The sequence below is a fragment of the Peromyscus californicus genome, unplaced genomic scaffold, assembly GCF_007827085.1.
Source record: "Peromyscus californicus insignis strain IS unplaced genomic scaffold, ASM782708v3 Scaffold_4__1_contigs__length_199733344, whole genome shotgun sequence".
Lineage (NCBI taxonomy): Eukaryota > Metazoa > Chordata > Mammalia > Rodentia > Cricetidae > Peromyscus > Peromyscus californicus.
In genome coordinates, this window is record NW_026294562.1 from 69,785,827 (window position 1) to 69,804,056 (window position 18,230).

An 18,230-nucleotide genomic window follows, 5' to 3' on the forward strand; every position below is an offset into this window, starting at 1 on the left:
CTTGAGGGAATTAGGAACTAAGGCATTGGCCCAGGATGGGAAAAGAACAAAGACCTAAGGAATTCGGCTGTACTGAGTGATGTCTAAATACCTACTGATTTATCTGAGACATAGGTTCTATGTCTTGGTTTATGGCTTGAGAGAGTGATTCAGGCTGAAACTGGGATGAAGGATGGGCTCTGATCCAGCAGGAATTAATGAATTAAGGCATGAAAACAGAAGCATCAATCTGTCAATCTGTGGCAGTTTGAATGACAATGGCCCCATAAGCTCATATGTTGGTGGAACTGTCTGAGAAGGATTTGGAAATGTGGTCTTGTTGGAGGAGGTGTGTCACTGGGGACAGCTTTTAGATTTGTGTCATTCCCTGCATGCTCTCTGCCTTCTGCTTGCATTTTGATATGTGAGTCCTCAGCTGTTCCTGCCACCATACCTTCACTCTGTCATCAAGAACACTAACCCTCTAGAATTTTTAAGTTGCCTTACTCATGGTGTCTTATCACAGCAAAGTAAGATGCCATCTATTGATCTAAGCATCCGTCCATCTATGCATGTATGTGTTCATCCATCCACCATCCATGCGTCCATCCATCCACAAACATATTCCAAGCGTGTGGCACTAGCTGGTCCCACGCCTGGCACACTAGCAATGTAGCACTGAACCTGCTGCTTCTACCTCCAGGAACAATGATGGAGCTGGGGAGAAAGACCAGGAGCTGCAAGTAACAGGAAAAAAGATCCAATGGTGAGTTGGGAGTCCTCTGAGAACATCAAGAGAAGATGAGGTCTGACCTGCACTGTGAAGGAGAAATGGAAGAGAGGAAGGAAGGAAAGAAGGAAGGAAGGAAGGGAGGGAGGAAGGAAGGAAGGGCAACAGGAATGGCATTGTTGGCAGAAGAAAACAGTGCATCCAAAGCTCTGGGTGCAGGACACAGGGAGGGCAACCTCTAGACAGTTGGGGAAAAGTGGAAGTCATGAGAGGCTGCAGAGGTGTCAAGATCCCAAATCTAAGGGCCTGTAGCCTGGGTGGCTGTATGGTCTTTACCATGGAGGAATGGAGCCAACTGGAAGGTTCTTGAGAAGAGGTGAGCCATGGTTAGGTCTGGTTTAGGAATAGCCCTGTTTGCTACATGTAACACAGAATGGAAGAGCGCAACGACTGTTTAGTCACCATTGCCTCATCCTATTTCCTGTTCACTGTTGTTCTCAATCCCATCCACTTCTGCAGGCAGGGGAATCCTCCCTAAAGAGGAAGCAGTACCCAGGGCTCACCCCTGCTGTGGCCCCAGCTAGACACTATGACTGGCACAAAGCACCTTCTACTGGGAAGGCCTACACTAGGTGTCCTCTACCCTTCTCCATTTCTACCTCCTGGCAGCTGAGCTGAAACCAACAGAAGCGAGAGAAAGAAGTACTTGGAATCTCAGGAGAAATATCACCTGATAATTATAGTACAAGAAAGTATGGCCCTCCCCCTAAACTGCATTGATCAAGGGCCATCCACACAGCCCTTAAAGCTACAGTGGGTCTCTGATGACTCATTATCAATGGTCCTTTCATGGGGAAGAATTGAAACAGGCCCAACTTTGCAAGTAGGACATACAGAACTTTCAGTTAGTCATTGTAACTCCTCTATTTTTGTAATTCATAAGAGGGCAAAGAATAAATTTCAACCATTACATGACCTCAGGGGCACAAGTGCTGCTATGAGAACAATGGGGTCCCTCTAGCCAGAGATCCCCACTTCTACAATGGTTCTTCAAGGACATTACACTATTATAGTTGACTTAAAAGACTGCTTTTTCTCTATTCCTTTACATCCTGATGATGAGGAACATTCTACACTCTGTGCTCCTACTTTAAACAACCAACCATCAATGACCTGATTTCAATGAAAAATTTTACTGCAAGGGATGAAAAATAGCCCTCTACTGGGCACCAGCTGTGCTGGTCTCTGTGACCACTACGGCCAGCAGAGAAACGGTTGGTAGGAGGCAAGAAGGCAGTTTGGTTAAACATGACTGAACAGCTAGTGTTGGTTCATACCTTGGAAGTCTGACCTTCAGTAGTTTACTTTAGGCATATTTAAGCACAGCACAATTTGGTGAAAACATTCCTGGTGGTAATTAACTCAATCCCGTGTGCACAATAAAGCATATATTAATGTCCTCAAGGAACAAAATGAGGTAAATAAAGACCAGATTAACTACATCACAACTTCTTGTAAAGTACATGTGACACCTTTTGTAAAGATGGGTTCTATAGATTGGGTACATGTGACCCCTTCTGTAAAGATGGGTTCTATAGATTGACTGAGGAAAACAAGCTTATGATAAGGGTGTGGGGATCTGGTGTGGTCTCCTACCACACAGATAGTGCAGAGGTCACCAGGCTATTACCCATATCAGCTCTCAGCTTTCCAGGTGGATAACAAGTTACGCATTCCTTCCTTTGAAGGAACAACACTGTGTGTTTAACATTCCAGGCTCCCCAGTGTTTATTTCTGAACACAAGGACCTCCACGTCTCCTCCAATATCCAATGATTCATTGTCTGTTGCTGGGCCCAAGAATGGCCACTCCTAAGGTTTAGAGGGTTCTGAGCAAGATTCAGGTGGAGGTCTCTGTACTGTATATCCAACTTTTCAATATTTACCACACTAAGAAGTTATTACTTAAAATGTTCAGTCCTTCTATCCCAAGAGCTATTTAAATGACATTATTAGGAAATCAAACATGAATCAGGTGTGGTGGAATCATATACCTATGATTCCAGCACTTGGGAAGTGGAGGCAGGAGGATCAATTCCAGGCCAGCGTGGCTAGTCAAGACCCTGTCTCAAAAAGTAACTATTAAAAAATTACATTAAATGAATGTGCTGTCTGGGTATGGTGATACATACTTTTGATCCAAGCACAAGGAATGCAGAGGAGGCAGGTAGGTCTTTACGGGTTCCAGGACACCAAAGCTACATAGTAATACTCTTCCCCCCCCCCCCCCATAAAGAAAGAACAAAAGAAAAACAAAAAATAGAGTGTGTTAAAATACATTTGATGACAATTTTTACAGGAAAGGACATCAGAAAAATTCAAAAATTACCAAATTTAATTATTATTGAACAACAGATCCATGATAGATTAGTGAATAATAAACAGACATATGTAACTCATAAATGATGAACTTATGCTATAAAATCTGTATTTCTTATTTTTAATATCAAAAATTTCAAACCTGGGAGATTATAAAGGAAAATGAAAGTATCAGTTAATTGCTTAAATTTTCCATGTCTCTACTCAACTAACTCTCTGGTCCATTGGCCAGAAAATATTCCCTATTGAGACTAACTTGGGAGCCATTTTTTTTATGATAATCTTCTTCATGCTTACTAATTCTTTTTTGTTTCCTTGTCTGATTTATTTATCATTCTTGGCATGTTATGCATTGTACACACATTTCCCTTTGGACTTGCCTTCCTAATAGTTCAAAATGTACTTTTGAATGTTTAAAAAAGTAGAGTACAGTTGGTAGAGAGATGGCCCAGTGGTTAAAAGCACTCCCTAAGGGCACAAGCTGGATTCCCAGCACCCATGTCAGGCAGCTCAAAACTACCTGTAATTCTGCCTTCAGGAGATGAAACGCCCTCTTCTGGCCTCTTTGGCACCTGCATTCTCACACACACACACACACACACACACACACACACACACACACACACACACACACACACACTTTACAATAACAAGTCTTTTTTTAAAAAAAAATCAAGTACACACACATCATTTTTTTCCTTTTGGAAGCTTTTGATAATATTACTGCATGACTAAGAATAGAAATCAAAGAACTGTGAATAGGATAGCCCAAATTCAAAATTAATTACACGTTTTACCTTTTCATGGGATCTTCTGTTGACTTGTCTAACTCTTGTTGAATCTTAATCATTCTAATCATTTGAACTTAGCTGCCCTTCTCATTGTATGCTAAGAGGGGTTCTCAGGTCAAATTTGTTATATGTTTCGTTGAGATGTTCCCTCTTTGTTTTGATCCAGAAGACATTCTGTATGCTTTCATGCCTCACCCTGTGTCAAGTTGGTACCATGTGTTCTAAGAAGTCAGACTATGAACTATACCTACAGTGTACCGAGTGTGAAAACCTGCTTCTGTAGCTCTTTTCTCCATCAGGAGACTGACAGTATAAGGTGAAATAGTACATTTACTGCATGGTATCTGGTGAGAAATTGCCTTTGCTAATTTGAATCAGACTGTGTGTGTCCAGAGCCCTTTGTTGGAGGATGGTTATCCAAGTTGAGCAAAGTTCCTGGGATCTCACCTTTCCCATTGAATTGCTGGATTCATCAATGCGTTCTTCTCATCTAGGCATAGCCTGAGTCCCACTTGCTGCTGAATCACGCACTTGTTAGGAACACTCATCTTTTTCAAGCTCTTGGCTTTGATCGCTAATTGAGTCTCCGCATCGTGAGCACTGTGGGCCTTCAGCTGACCTCTTCATGTTGCAGATTTTGTGAGAATAATGCTCTTCATTTTGCTTGTTTTGATCGGCAATTGAAACCTTGGTAAATGGAGAGCCTGTGCTGTCTTACTTGCCTATTCCATGTGGCTCCTGCCTTCTGTAAGACTGTTTTGTTTCTAGCTTTAAAAATTCCACACAAACCACTTATTTAAGGGGTTCATCCTCTCTTCCCACCCAATTTCTTTACTGTGTTTCACTTCAGATAAATTTCTGTCATAATTTTGATGTATATTTACTCTGGTATGGATGGTTTAAAGATTAAAAATGGGATGCAGTTGCATTCAGAGTAAACAAGTTTAAATTAAAAAGTGAAAGCAAATATGACATAAAGATTGCATCCCTAAATCAGTATTACTTGAAATGTTTTGATAGTTGCTTTCTGTTTGTTTTAGTGTGGTGGGTATTGAACCCAGGACCTCAGCCATGTGAGGAACTGCTCTACCACTAAGCCATATGTCCAGCTCCCAAATTAACTTTCAAATACTAGGTAGAGTGTTAAAATCAAAATCAAACCAAAATCAGAAAGTAAAAAACTTTTTAAAAGATGAAACTATTTAATGTTTAAATATTAACTACATCTTATTAAATAGTTGGGGGAAAAATGGTAGACCTCCCAGTTCTACCACTGATGACCATATAGGGCCACTGTGGCTTGAGGGTGAAATGCCCCCACAATCTCATGTGTTTGAACACTTGGTCCTCAGGCGTTGCAACTTTTAAGAAGTGCAACCTTGCTGAAGGAGGGGTGGGTCACTGGGGTGGCCTTGAGGTTTTCAATTACACTCATTTTCTTGTTACTTATTGTGTGCGAAGGCCAAAGGACAACTTGCGTGAGTCAGTTCTCTCCTTCCGCCGTATGGTTCCGGGATGGAACTCAAGCTGTCCGGCTTAGTGGCAAGTGCTTTACCTGCTGATTTTTATGGTTCCACCCCGCTTCCTGTTCATTTTCCTGCTTCTTTCTGTGAACGGAGTGTGGTTGGCAGCCTCACCACGATAGACTGCACCCCTCAAACTGTAAGCCAAAAGAAATCCTTCCTTAAGCGGCTTCTTGTTAGATAATTTTGTCACAACAATAGGAAGCATAACTAATCCAGTAGCAGACACGGGGCATCAGGAAAGGCTTTCATTCACCTAATATCTAGATCCGTGCATGCACAAGGTAGGGCTAAGGTGAACTGTTGAACTGTTGCAGAGTGTGCACAGGCAAGGTGCAGCCAGGATGAGCAATGCAGCATTTCTTCAGTTTCTCTGAGTCACAGTCTAGACAATGAAGACAATGAAGAAAGTGGAATTTTACAGCTACAAAGAAGGGACGCTTCGAGATGAAAGACTATGCCATGTTTGTCTTGTTCAGAAGGATGGACTTACATGTAATTGGTTAGCCATTAACGACTTCTGCGCACAACCTGGGTGGCGTTGTGCAGACACAGCGCACTAGTCTTCCTTGGCTCACTTTTTATTTGAAGGGACAGAGCAGGGGTGGCTGAGATGAGTTCCCTTGGGTCTGAGCTGCGATTTTCACCTGAGGGGACATTTAAGGTAGCAGGTGGCACGATGCCATACTACCCGTCAGGTCCCCAGAGGCACCTCGTGCTTTTTGAAACATTTCTCCCTGTCTATTGATGCCATGCAGGGTGCTGGGAAATTCAGGACCCAGGACAGAGCTCCTCTTGCCTGGGGCCACTGTAAATTCCAGCCCCAAAATACTTCTCAATCTGATGGCTAGGCTTAGGAAACAAGGTTTTTAACTTACCGGTTCATTATTTAGACAAAACGTTTGAAGCAAAGTGCTGGGGCTATCGACTGGGCGCATTGAAACGCTTTCAGGAGAAAAGAGGGTTGGTCACCGGTACAGGGCAACCTTGGAGCTGGTCTTGAAGGATGAAAGATTCCCAGAGAAGGAGAGAGGCCTGTTACTGAGATTTGTGAAGAGGCTTCAAGCAGGACTATGGAGCATGGCTTTGAGATTCTGGGGACACAGTAAGTCTGTTCTAGGCAACAGTAGGGGTCTCAGACCATGATCCCGCCGGCATCAGTGGGCTGTGGTCATGTGCATAGTACCTGGAAGGAAAACCTTTCCACTGTGCTTTTGCGTTCAGTATTTGAGGCTGCAAATTCGTAAGAGGAAAGACAAGTTAGTGAGAGAAACCCAGATTTAATCACACACGGAAGCACAGGTACTGCCGAAGAGGTGATTAGCACTGGGGCTTGTATGCCACCTTAATATGAGGTGGAGAATTAGTGGGTGAGGCCCAACAAATGACTTCGGAGGGATCAATGCCACACGTGAGAAACTAATGCTTTTTGTTTTCTTTTTTAAACAAATTATTTTCATTTTATGTATAGGGGTGTTTTGCCTGCATGTATGTCCATGTATGTGCATGCCTGGTACCTCCTGAGCCCAGAAGAGGGTGTAGAATCCCCTGCAACTAGAGTTATAGATGTGTGTGAGCTGCTGTGTAGGTCCTGGGAGTAGAACCCAGGTCCTTTGGAAGAGCGGTCAGTGCTCTTAACTGCTGAACCATCTCTCTAGCTCCTAATACTTTGTTTCTTTAAAAAAAAAATTATCCCTAGGATGAGAAGGTTGTTAGTTTTGTGACAATGTCTGTCTGCTCAGGTGTGGCCCTGACTTGACCCTGAGAGAGGAGAATATTCTAGTTCTTTATGGGGAGGGGGTTTATGACAGTTGAATCCCTTTGGGACTCGTGGCTTTTAATGAAGATACAAGATTTTCAGAACTCAGATGTCTTCAGCTGGAGTAGTTCCAGTGCCTTAGTGGCTCATACATCACCATTTCGATATAGAGATTGTCTTGGCATGGGAGAGGATAGAGAAGGGGCTGAATCCCTCCAGGAGGTGCTCTTCACAGCTTGAGGAGTTGCTTTGGCCATGGCAGGGGGTGGAGATGGGGAGGATGCCTGAGAAGGTTCTAGGTCTGTGGCACAGCGGAAGCACCTGGCAGGCTTCCAGAAAGGGACATTAGAAACTCTGGAGGGCGGAGCCAGTCACAGGGCGGTCTGTCAAGCTCCCCAGGGAATTAAAACCCAGCAACATTAAGTGGTAGGGCCTCAGAGCAAGGATCTCAGAATTGACCCCTCCAGGAAGCACCCCACTCTCACCCCAGCTGAGCACGCTCCATGGTTTCCAGGAAGCCAACACTGAGAAAGACAAATGTCGAACAAGCATGGACAGAGAAGAAGCCTGTTTGCCTTCCATCCTCTGCTGTCTTTGATTTCACTGTCTTACTTGGAAGCAGGTCTTTGATTTCCTAAAGTCAGAAAGCGAGAGCAAGAATCTGCTACTGTTTATGACAATCGGATAAACATCCTTGAACCCCCAGCTCCCGCCGCTCGCCAGGGAAGTCGGTGCTCAGCAAAAGGCAAGAATGAAAACACAAACTGTTTTCTTTTGTTTTCAGAGAAAGTGTCAGTTGCTTTTCCTAATTACAAAAATCATACAGGCTTATTGAAAAATAAGCCAGACATGATGGACAGATAAAATCTAGAAAGGGCCGGTCTCTGAGTATCTAGTTGTTTTGTTTGAATTTCCACTTAGAAAAAAAGAACTCAACTCATAAGCACGGCGGCGACGGAGCTGGCAAACCATTGGAACTCAAGACAGCAGCATTCTTGTCAAGCTTCCTTTGCACCAGCCTATTAGCTTTCTGACTTCCAAACTTTCAGGACCATTCCCATCTCACCTGGTGCGCTCACCACTTAATGGTAGTGATTAACTCTCCAGCTTGGAAGGCAACCAGCTATTAAATAACGGCCCCCTGCCACGCTACCCTTCTCCCAAACAATGCACTCAAAAGCCCCAGTGTTCTCGCAGCTCAAGCCGTGTCAGGGCTTTGGGGCAGGTGGCAGCACAAATGAAGTCATCTCCAGGCCCACACAGAAACCCAAGCATCTCTCCCCCTAATGTTTCTAGAGTCATGTTGCACCAGAGACATTCCAGCAATTCAGCCCACTTTCTCCCTGGCTAAAATCCCTTGCAAGTTTTGCTCTTGAGGAAATGTTCAGTCGTAAATCTGTTTTATGGGATTAGGAAATGAAACAGGGTGGTTTTCAAATACTGAGTTGGCACAATTGTGGGACATCTGGGGAAGATATTAAAATTCTGCGGATTCTTGAGGCTGCCAGAGGAAGGATGGAAGAAATACCCAGAAGGACGGAAAAAGGTAGCAGACTCTGTCCATTGCAGATGGAAGTGGTACAGTCTATGGGTCTTGATTGGGTTGGCCCTCTCTGCCAGTGAAAGAATTGAAAGGCAGGACAAATCTGGAGTGCAACAGGTGATGTCTCCAGAAAACAAAACAGGCGCTGGACTTGGACCTGACTCAGTTGGCGAAGTGTTTTCTGCACAAGCACAAGGAACTGAGTTCAGATCCCCAGCTCCCACATAAAAAAACAGTCGACTCTGTCAGTGCAATCCCAGAGCTGTGGAGGTGGAAGCAACTGGATCCCTGGGGCTTGCTGGTCGGCCCATCTAGGTGAGTTCCATCGGCTGGGTGGTTCAGTGAGAGATCCCTTTTCCAGAAGTAAAGTAGAGAACGGTGAAGGAAACCATACAACCTTGACTTCTGGTCCACATGCATGCTTGTCTGTACACACACATACTCACACACCCACACAGAACAAAGCCCATCCACCTTTACCACGTGCCCCGAGCACTGCTCAGGTGACAGTTGTGCTCAGCTATGGTGTCAAGGGGATTTTTCAAGATCAGTTGTGTTTCCTGAACCTTCTGTCACCCTCTGAAAGATAGTTCTTTAACCTTTGATTAACGATGCCATTTTGCATGGAGGAGCTGATCTACTGACTCTGGATTGCCACCATCTCGCATTTGTGAGTGGGTTCCATGTTTCAGACGCCCTTTATTTACTCATCAGAATGTTCTAGCATGTTCTAGAATACAAATGGCCCCCATTGAGCCATTTCTCATTTTCTCCCCCTCAGTGACTGCCTTGCATTTGAAATGTGGATGAATCAATTGGAGCCATGACACAGCTATGTAGATTTTGAAAATAAGTTGGGATTAGAGTGTATCCCTGATGGGAAATGGGAAAGGGCCAAGTATTTTTAGATCTACTCCAATTAAGTGCAATTGCCTGGATAATTCAGGTCGAAACAGGGTCTCTTCCCACCTAAACGATCCCAGTGATTCAGGCCGTGAACCGTGGTACACTCTGCAGATGCTGATTGTAAATGACTCATATACCAGTCATCAAGCAATAGCTAAATGCTCTGTGAAAATTGCTCCCATTGGGCCTTGATTTCTTATTATTTGTGGTGATCAAAACCCCATCACAGAGCTCTCCCGATATATCGCTAAGTGAAAAATGCAAGACACAGAACAATGCAAAATGATGTGCTACCATTGTGATCAAAGCAGCCAGAGGGGAACAGACATCCCTATTGACTCATAAGGGCTTTGCTGTGTCTTTGAGGAAGAAGAGGTGAACAAGAGACTGGAGAGATAGATCGGCTGTTAAGAGCACTGGTGTTCTTGCAGAGGATCAGTGTTTGGTTCTCAGCACCAATGTCAGACGACTCAAAGTCTCCTGTAACTATCTCAGGGTTGGGGAGAACCTAGCACCCTCTCCTGGCCTCTAAGAGTACTGCCCTCAAGTGCACACACACACACACACACACACACACACACACACACACACACACATACACACACACACACACACAAATAAAAATAAAATAAGTCTCTAAAAAGAAGATATCATTTAAAAAAATAACAACAAAAAAAGAAGTTACTAACCTTGGTTTCCTGTTGAGAAGGATGGGCAGCTCTCAGATGGAATAGGAAGGGAGAGAATATTTTCTACTGAAGTTTAAACTACAGGAATGAATCAATTAATACAATCAAAATACTTACTTAATTGAAAAATCTGTGATACCACCTAACTGGCGATTAGCTTTTGCAGAAGTGACACATTTGGAGACCCTACTAGCTTCTTAAAAGCATCTTCAGAAGAGCACCTGACCATCCACCTGGGGCTGGCAGGAGCATCCCAACCACCAGGAAGGCAGCAGATAGGTCTGTAAGAGCAAGTTGCTCAGTTGCTCCCTCTGGCTGTGATGATGTGTATGGCAGGTCCAGAGTGCAGGACTCTGACATGGTCTGCCTATCATTCAACCAGCAGAGGAGGCTCTCTTCAGAAGATCGTACAATGCTGAAGGCTGACGGTCGTCCTAAATGACCCCTGATTTTAAAAAATCAAGCAGGCAGCACTTTAATGCGGATTAAGAGGTAAATTTAATACTATGTACATCGCACCACACTTTGAGAAACCAACAATGTAATGTACTGGATTTATTTAAATGGGTGAACTGTATGGCATGTAAAGTCTATCTCAATAAACTGTTTTTAAAAATCAGACCCTAGAACTTTTCTTTTCTCATAAAGTATTGGAAGCTCCTCAAATAGGGAGCCTGTGCTGGCTTTGTTGCTGTGACAGATACCTGAGAGAAATAATGGATATGCAGAAAAATTACCCTGGCTCCTGTTCACGGAGGTTCCAGCCCATGGCTGGCTGGTTCCATCCCTGTGGGCCTGTGGTGAAGTAGGACATCACAGAGGCAGGAAGACACCAAGGACCAAAGCCACTCACCTCACAGCAGGCAGGAAGCAGAGAAAGAGAGACAGGGAGGGACTGGGGACAATGTATGTCCTTCAAAGGGTCAACCCACTGACGGTGTCTGTGCTCTCATAATCCAACCACTTCTCAGTGTAGGGCCCGAGTGAAGTCCTGAGTGAACATGTGTGTTGGTGAAATGGTATGGCATGTCAAGGCCTCCAATGCCTCAGCCCATAGTAGTGGCAAAACCTCCTCCTGCTGAGGCTCACAGGGATGGCAAAACCTTCCTTGAGTCTAAGTCAGTGTTGACAGTGTGTGCAGGAAATGTCCACTGTAGGTTTCTCCCCGACCCCCAGACGTTCACACCCTGAAAACTGCTCCCCTACAGAGCCTGCGCCTACCTGGATAAGCTAAACCTGTCTCCTTGTTCAGTTTTGTATAATTGTTTATCAGTGTATAATACTCCTTGTATTATCAATTTATCAGTATATAATAATGCTGTCTCCTTGTTTATCTGTGTGTAATACTACCCTTCCCTCCTTGTTCAGCTATATGCAACAACCTTACCTCCCTGATTATATAATAAATACATTGAACTTCCAAGCGCTTCAACTTCCTCATCAGAAAGACTAGACTACCTGATCCCAGCTTTTCTGTGCACACGTGTCTGTCATTTCTTCATTCCCTTGCTCCCCTAGTCAAGGCTCTGGGGTTCAAGTTGTACAAAACACAGCAGCAGCTCGGTACCCACCAGCTGTAGAGCAAGCCTTAAACACATGAGTCTTCGGGAGGACACTTGATATCCAGCCCACATAGAGGCCTCAACATATCAAATAGCAATCCCTTTGGGGGACTGGCTGAGAAGGGTGTCTAAATATCCTGTGACTGAATGATATTCCCATAGGGAGAGCGCGGATTCACCTACTAAGCACACCTGGCTCACACTGGAAGCTGTATCTGTGAGAGTGTCTGGTCCCCATCTCAGCGGGTGAGTCATTTGTTTCTGGGTTTTGTTTTAACCACGGCAACTCTTATAAAGAAAACATTTATTGAGATGCTTGCGTACATTTTCAGAGGTTTAGTCCATTATCATCATGATGGAGAGCATGGCGGCCGCATGCAGGCAGAGGTGGTGCTGCAGGAGTAGCTGAGAGTCCTACATCTTGCAGGCAACAGGAAGTCGATGGGCACATTGGGCAGTATCCTGAGCCTAGGAAACCTCAAAGCCTACCCCCACAGTGACACATTTTCTCCAATGAGGTCATCCCCACTCTAACAAAGCCACACTTCCTAGTAGTGCCACTCCCTATGAAATTATAGGGGCCAATTACATTCAGACTACCACACTTTCCTTATGTCTCTACTAAAAAACTCACAAGTCAACCACGTGTCAACAACAATCAAATGACTAATGCGTGCAAATTCTTGAATAGATAATCCTCTTTTAAGAGCATTTTTTATTTAGTTATTCTTTGACAATTTTATACATGTGTATAATGTACCTGATCATATCTACAAATCTCCCCTCTCACACCTCCCAGACTCTCCCTCACATTCCCATATCTCTCTTTGAACCTACTGGGTCCAATTAGTGTTGCCTGTTGGAATGCTGACTGATCTTTTTGGCTTGATCTGATGCAGGTGACAATACCTGCTATGAGTTCACGAGTTGGATGGCCATGTCATGTCCAGAAGACAGAATTCTCCTGAATGCCTTTTATACTCTTTTTGTTCCTTCTTCTGAGATATTCACTGGGTGTTGAGGGCAGGGTTGACATAGATGTCCTATTTAAGGCTGATCACTCAACAGTCACTTTTTAATAGATAATTTCTTAAAGAAGATACAGAGCATCAGAAATAAAAGGCAAGCACAAGCTTACACCCACTGAGTAATAGCAAGTGTTGGCAAAAACATGAAGAATTAGGATGGGTGTGCACTGTTGATGGGATTGTAAAATGAGGCAGCTGCTGTAGAAAATAGCAGGGGTGTCTCTCGAGAACTAAGAGTAGGGGCTGATGAGACGGCCCAGAGGGTAAGAGTATTTGCTGGTGACTCCAGGATCCACATAGGGGAAGGAGAGAACCAACCCCAGCAAGTTGTCTTCTGACCTCCGGACACACACACCTTGTCACACATATACCTGCCCCTATCATGTGCTCACACAAATAAACAAATACCTGGAATAAAAAATTGAGAGGCTGGATAGATGGTTCAGTGGTGCAAGTATGTATTATTTTTGCAGAGGACCAGAGTTTGGTTCCCATCTGTCTTAGTCACTTTTCCTTTGCTATGAAGAGACACCAAGGCAACTTATAAAAGAAAGCGTTTAATTTGGGGGCTTAAAGTTCCAGAGAGAGAGTCTATGGCCATCATTGTGGAAAGTATGGCAGCAGGCAGGTGTGGCACTGGAGCAGTAGCTGAGAACTTATATCCTGATCTGAAAGGCAGAGGCAGAGAGAGCTAGCTGGGAATGGTGTGGGCATTTGAAACCTCAAAGCCTATCCCCCAGTAACACACCTCCAACAAAGCTATACCTTCTAATCCTTCCCAAACAGTTCCTTCAACTGGGAATGTAGCATTCAAACATATGAGCCTATGAGAGCCATTCTCATTCAAACCACCACACTGTCCCTCACATCGCTGGCTCACAACCACCTTTACATACACACATACACATGATTAAAAATAAAATCTATCACACACATAATTAAAAATAAAATCAACCACACACATAATTAAAAAGAAAATCAATCATACACATAATTAAAAATAAATTCAGTCTTTAAATTATTTAAAGGATTAAAAGTAGAATCATCATAGAATCTAACAACCTCCCTTCCGATCATCTATGCTCAAGAGTTGAAAGCAGGGTCTCAAAGAGGTATGTGTGTGCCTATGTCTATAGCAGTTCTGATCCCAACAGCTGAGCAGGGCAAAACAGCTGCCAATCTAGAGATGAATGGAAACACAGCACATGTTGTGTTACAATGGAATATTCTTCAGGCTTAAGAAGGAAAGAAATTCTGTCTTATTCTACAGTGTGGGTAAGCCTTGGGGACACTGGGCTAAGGAGAAACAAGCCAGTCAGGGGAAAGACAAATGCCCCTGACTCCATCCATGTGAGACTAGTGAAGTCAAATTCAGTGAGAAAGGACAGTGGTGGCTGGAGGAAGGGAGCAGGGATTGTTTGACAATTTGCAGATGAGGTTCTGCAGATGTTTTAGAACACGTGACTATACCCAATGCTACTGAAGTGTGCACTTCAAAATGGCCACCATGATAAGTGGCATGCCATGCATCTTTCAATGCAATAAAAACAGAGAAAGGAATCTGCTGTAAAGCTTGCCAAGTGCCAATAACTGTTGAAGCTGAGTGATGGCTCCGTGGAAGTTCATCCCGCTGCCTTCTCCAGCAAAAAGTCATTTAGAATAAGTGTAGGGAAGGCATTTAGGGTTGAGTAAAATGTGCCCTTGAGAACGCGTATAATAAAGAACAGAAGCCCCACAGAAGGACTTAGGGAAGGCGGACTTAGTGGGAATCACAGCCTGCCTCCCCACCCGCTGTGCCGCTTCCAGGACTGCAGCCAGAGGGGAGCCAGCAAAGCTCCCAAGACTCTAAATCACACCCAACAGGAGCACAGTCAACAATAGTAAGTGGCACTCTTTTGTTTGCTGGACACCTTACAAGAGATTGGGCATTATTCTCTGTTGCAGCTGTGGACTGCTGGGAAATAAATATTCTGATTACAGAAACTCTATTTCTGATCTATTTCATTTAATTTCCAGCTACTTGATATCTGATTAAACTTCTCCATTCGCCTTTCTGGAATAAACAATATAAACAATTTCAGTGCTTATTAAGCTTTTCAAACATACCATCAATTCCCCAGCCAGAATACCTTGCTTCGTTACCATGGATTTGATCCCAGTGCAGCTTCCCACGGATATCTGCCAAAACATTCTTGGATTCATTCGTAATCCACTTACTAACTTCCATTTGAAGGATAATTATTTGTGTAAAACATTAACTGTATTATTATGCCTCTCGATGGCTACCTAGATGAATTGGTAAATTATACAAAAATAACAATAAATAATATAATGGTAACCAAATGTGAGAAATGGAAAGACAGCTTACCTTTCATGAATGATGTCACTCACTACATTATGCCAAATTCCAGAAGGATCCTAAGATACCCTTGTAGATATCTTAATCTATGGCCATTAAATGTCTATGCATTTGGGTAGATCAAGACAGGTATCCAGTTTTCAGTATATAGTTGGTATGTATATAGTTGTTTTATAAGGTCTGGAGAATGATCTATGACAGCTACACTGTTGAATGATTTCATTAAGTATTTAAGGCAAAAGTAAAGAATAAGCAGCCAGTAGCTGATAGAGAGAAGCAGCAGATAAGATAGCTACAAATCACCAAAACAGGAGTTTGTAACATCCAGCAGAAATGACTGGAGGAGCCAAGTGAGAGAGCAAATGAAGGTTACAGCATCAAACTGGGGGCTTAGAACACACAGCAGAAACAACCAGAGAAGTCGAAGCCATCATCTGGAGTTCGCAGTGGAGCTTTCTCTCCGAGGATGAACTTTCAGCTTTCCATTTCTCAGGCACTTCTGGATGGTGGGAGAAACAATAGCAACGTCTTTTAGGAATGCTTTACCTTTCTGGCTCTACTCAGGGACAAACTGCCTTCACTACTCTATCTGTTGGCTCTTTCCGCTCTGCCTGGTGCGGAGTCAGGGTGCCAACCTGACCCGAGACAGGGGTGTTCGGAGGACACTTCAAGACAAATATGTGTGAGTCTGAAATAGGAGCGTCTAGCCTGCTTCCAGAACCATCACTGCAGCAAGCTTAAGCAACACACGACAGTTTACAAACACAGTGTCCACTGCAATACTTTACACACATGTGTGCACATAGGCTGCAGATGCAGGTATAATTCGAAGAGAGGATGTTCCTGGAAAAGTATTGGGGATAGTAACCGGCCTCACTGCTGCATAACGTCACGCCTGCGTAAGCAGCAGTGCTTCTGGTACGGGAGGGCCTGAGGCACTGTGCAACCGGACTGTCAGACCCAAGCCCCGTAGGCCTTAGCGTCTACTAGTCAGCTGACCGACCTCTCTTGACGCTCGCACACAAACCCCCAAACTTGATACATGGGCTGAAATACAAATTGCCCCTCCTGAAATAGTAATGCAAACAAAGAACATGCCATTCCGGGTGGCATTTTGTTGCCAAGGCTAGCCTTTGATCTCTACAACATCTTGGGGCAGTCTGCAGGCATATTGAGAAATCAAATTACCCGCTGTGTTTTTCTTTCCTTTCTTTCTTTCCCACTTCAGCCATTTGTTAGGAAACGCTATAAAAATCCAAGTTGTCTCTCTTGATCTTTATCAGAGACTGCAGTCGTCTTTGATCTCCTCTGTGTGTGACATTTGTGCATGGCTTCCCCGTTTAATTGTCTGACTCTCACTTGCTGTTAGAGTTGAAAAGTTAACCGTGGCTTTGCTCTTTAAAGAACTCCTATTATCTCCCAGCCAGTCTTTCATATTAAATACGTCATTTGCTCACCACACCTAGTCGCTCGGGTCACTGTGTCAGCCTCCGATAACTTCTGCGATGTGTTAACTCTATGAAATGACTAGAAAAAAAAAATTCTGGTAAGAAACTTCACGTTGACATGAGACTTGGCTTCCCGGAGTCTCATTGGAAGATATCAAAGCAGAAACCCAGCTACCCACGGCACTCTCTCTAGCTTAGCCTGATTTTCTCAGTTTACCCACAAGCACCTCCTTTCACCGTGACAACTGACTGGTAGAGGTGGGACAGGCTCACTTCCTCTTCTTTTCCTCTTGGCCTGTCTGAAGTTGAGAATCTTCCCAAGCTCCATGAATGCAGAGACTCTCTGTTTCCTGTCGACTGGTGGTAGGCATCACATTCTCCATGAGGAATTCCAAACCATCAAGATCTGTGAAAAATGGCTGGCACTTGTCTGCGCAAAGCTTCAGGTGGTATTTTCTGTACATTGCCCCCCTTTTACCCATGAGAAACTTCACTTGACAAAAACTGGTAAACTGAGTCTGGTGGAGCTGATGAAGGCTACTCCATCTCTGGTCTGACATCCATGACTCTGCTCTGGTCCTGAGCAGGTACCTCTGGACTGGGTGCTCAAATCTGCGTTTTAAAATTGACTGTCACAGCAGATGAACAAGCACTGGTGGGCAGGAGTACCTACCTGGAAGCAAGGCTAGAAAACGTGCTCGCACCTCATTTAGAGCCAAACACTTGAGACCACGCTTGAGACTAAACAAAACACTTCAGATGAAGCTGCAAGCAGATCTGGACTCCCTGGTCCTGGAGGGACCACACCACACAGTGAATCTTCTGCACCACTTCCCTGCCACCATAGCATATCTAAAGAGAAGTCTGCAGACCCTGGGGCAGGGGGACCTGTCCCCAAGTGGGAAGGGTCTGAAAACAAGAGCATGCATCTCCAGGAGTGCCTTTAAGGATCAGCGGTCCTGGGAGGGGCCCCTTGAGAAGTGAGGCCCGCGAAGGTGTGTGTTGATTGCCGTAGTTCCTTCCTCTGTGACACATGTCACAACCAGGGGTAAATAAGTGTTGCCAGATATTTGTTATCTTTTTCCTCCTGAACTTCTGGCCTCTTGCTAGCAGGTATGTAGCTGTCTCATTATTCACAAGGCCTCTCCAGAGCCTGGAACACGTGAGTACCTGTGGATGATGTTGGTCAAATCAACAGGATATGCACACAGGGTGGAACTTTTGTGGGGTGAACTAGGAAACATGCTTAGGGGTGATAGTGAAGGCAGCAAAGGTGCCTGGTGGAGAGGGGTGCTGGCCCCAGGGACAACGCAGAGCCCTATCAGAGACATGCATCCCTCCAAAGCAAACAGCTCCACTGGGTCAGGAGAGGGAGTGAGCTGTGCTCAGGGTTCAGACGGGCAGCCGAGTAAGAATGCGCCCAAAGGCCACAGAAAGGTGCTGGGCAGGGCTGGCCACCTTGGAGTCCTCGAGGGAAGATATCAGGGAAAGGAAAGGGATGAAGGGGGGGGATGAAAGAAAAGGAACGGGAAGAG

General features: G+C 44.4%; 1 long non-coding RNA gene across 1 annotated transcript in view; it reads right to left on the reverse strand.

Annotated features, from left to right (window-relative positions):
• Positions 1-13,439: 13,439 nt before the first annotated feature.
• Positions 13,440-18,230, reverse strand: part of LOC128095094 (uncharacterized) — a 103,186-nt gene continuing 98,395 nt past the window's right edge. The window contains exon 3 of the long non-coding RNA XR_008213150.1: positions 13,440-17,865. This is a non-coding gene — a long non-coding RNA (uncharacterized LOC128095094). The remainder of the gene's footprint in view (positions 17,866-18,230) is intronic.